The 2500-nt window shown below is 79.3% G+C and overlaps 1 non-coding gene across 1 annotated transcript; it reads left to right on the top strand.

Annotated features, from left to right (window-relative positions):
- The first annotated feature begins 1910 nt into the window (after positions 1-1910).
- Positions 1911-2063, top strand: LOC142360432 (5.8S ribosomal RNA). Its single transcript, XR_012763030.1, has one exon. It is a non-coding gene; the product is annotated as a 5.8S ribosomal RNA (ribosomal RNA).
- The last annotated feature ends 437 nt before the right edge of the window (positions 2064-2500 follow it).

Raw genomic sequence — 2500 nt, 5'->3', positions numbered from 1 at the left:
GAGGGGTGTCGCCGTCTTCGGGGGGCGGCAGCTCCTGGGGGGGGGGGTGGGGCGGCGCCGGCGGCGGCGCCGTCTACCCCCCCGCGCGCGGGACAGGGCTGTCTCCGGGCGTTCCGGGCCGTGGCGCGGGTGTGCGCACGGCGTTTCGGGCGGCGCGGCGGCCGGACCCGCGAACCTCCCCTCCGACCCGGCACGGCTGCCTCTCGAAGAGGGAGCCGTGGCGGGAAGGGGGGGGCGCGAGCACGGTCTCGGCCGCTGGCGCCGCCCGGGGCGGGCGAGGCCCCCCCCCGGCCGGGTCGCGTCCCGCGCGAGCGGGCGGCCCGAGCCACGTCTCTCCCCCCGGGCGCAGCGCCGGGCTATCGAGGGAAACCCCGGGCCCCGGGGCTAAGGAGGACGAGGTGGTGGCGGCGGATGCCGGGCGCGCCCCCGCGGGCGGACGCTCCCCCGAGGGCGGCAGCCGGGGGAGGCACCCCCGCGGGGCCATGCAGGTCGTTTCCCTCACCCCAGGGCCAGGTACCTAGCGTCCGCGCTTCGGCGGCCCTCCCTCGGCCGAGTCCGGGGGTCAAAGGCCAAAGGAGCCGGGCGGCGGTTTAAAGACTCGAGCGGCACGGCGCGAGCCGCGGGGGGGGCGTCCGCCCCCGCGGGCCGCCGTGCCGGAGAAGGGGGGGCGTCTCGCTGCCCCAACCTGCCCCCCCTCTCCGCGGGCCGGTCTCGGCGGAGAGACCGCGGCGCGGGTCGGCCGCGGCCGACCTGCCCGCCCTCGCAAACGGGGCCACCCGCCGGCCGGAGCGCGGGCTCCGCGCCGGGGGAAAGAAAGGCGCGGCGAGCCCCCGCGGGGGGGGGCGGCCGCCGGGGGGCCGCCCCGCGCCTTTGGACGCTCGCGCTGCGGCCGCGCTCGGGGCGCGCCGCGCTCCCCTCTCCCGCTCCTCGCCCCGCCCTCGGCGCCCAGGGAAAGAAAGGGGGGGGCGAGCCACACCCCCCCAGGCCGAGCGGCGGCGGCGCCGCTCGGCGTGCCGGTCGGTGCCGGTCGTCCGTCGGGTCGTCCGGGAGGGTTCCCCGGCCGCATCCGCTGGCGGCCGTCCCGTCCCGTCCCGCGTTTCCCCGCCCGTCGCTTCCGTCTCGAGGGCGGGCGCGCGGCGCGGGGGCGTCCCGCTCCGGGTCTTCGCGTGGAAACGGGGAGAGTGGGAGCCGCCCCCCGCGCTCAGCGCCGTCCGCCTTTCCGCTGGGGCCGTGCCGGCGGCCCCAGGGGGCCGAGGCGAGAAGCGGCTGCGGCGGCGGTTTTCGCGGCGGCGGTGGCGGCCGCCGCCGCCGGGCGGGGTGGCCGGGTTCGCCCATCCGGCGCGGGCCGGTGGGCGGCCGCGCGTCGCCGGCTCGCGCTCCAGTGGCCGGCCGCGCTTCCTCCGGCGTCGGTGGAAGGCGGCGTCGGCGCCGAGGTTCGCCGGCGGGGCGAGAGGCGACCGTGGTGGGCGGAGCCGGCTCGTCGCAGCGCGGGCGCAGCCGGGCGTCCGGCTCCCGAGCGAAGGCGGGCAGGCGTCGCGGCCGGGCGTGCCGTAGCCTCCGGGGGGAGGCCGGTCCGAGCCCGGGCGCCTGGGCCGCCCCCGAAGCGCGCCAAGGGTGTGTGTGTTGCGTACGTTTCCCCAGGGTCGGTCGGGAGCGCGGGCTCCCCCGCCCTTTGGCCGCTCGGGGTTTTCCGTTGTTTTCCGTTTCCCCTGTGCTCGTACGGTCAAGCCGAGGCGAGGGCCTCTCCGTCGCGCCGCGTCGCGCCGCCGCGCCGCGCCCCCTCCGCGCGTGCGGAGGGGGGTGGGCGGCGGCGGGGCCGGCGGTCGGTCCGGCCGTCCTCAGAGAAGGGGCCGCTCTCGGCGAGCGGTCCCGGCCCCTCCGCGCGCGCGGGGCGGTGCCGAAACCGAGACAACTCTTAGCGGTGGATCACTCGGCTCGTGCGTCGATGAAGAACGCAGCTAGCTGCGAGAATTAATGTGAATTGCAGGACACATTGATCATCGACACTTCGAACGCACTCGCGGCCCCGGGTTCCTCCCGGGGCTACGCCTGTCTGAGCGTCGCTTTACGATCAATCGCCGTCTGCGCCGCCGAGCCCCCCCGCCCCAGCGCGGGGGGGGGGGGCCGGCGGGCCAGCAGCGGCGCGGCTGGGGTGCCTCGCAGGGCCGCGCGCGCGAGCGCGCGGGCCTTCGTCCCCCTAAATGGAGACTCGGGGAGCGCTCCGAAGCTCCCCGCTCCCGGAGAGCGCCTGCTGGACGGAGCTCGTCCCCGCCGGGCTATCGGCGGTGGGTTTGGGGAAGAGAGAGCGAGAGCGAGCTTCGGGGGAGGGAGGCGCGGGGCGGCGATGGCGCGGGCCTCGCCGCCGGCCTCCCGCGCGGGCGTCTGTCTGCGGGTGGGCACCGCGGGGGTGCCGTGCCGCACTGACGCGCGCGCGTGCGCGCGCCGGTGGGTGGGGGACGGGGGCGGTGGCGGTGGACGCCCCCGTCTGTCCCCCGTCCGC

The sequence above is a fragment of the Opisthocomus hoazin genome, unplaced genomic scaffold (assembly GCF_030867145.1).
Source record: "Opisthocomus hoazin isolate bOpiHoa1 unplaced genomic scaffold, bOpiHoa1.hap1 HAP1_SCAFFOLD_188, whole genome shotgun sequence".
NCBI lineage: Eukaryota > Metazoa > Chordata > Aves > Opisthocomiformes > Opisthocomidae > Opisthocomus > Opisthocomus hoazin.
The sequence above is the reverse complement of the archived record's forward strand: the minus strand, read 5'-3'. Positions and strand labels throughout refer to the sequence as shown.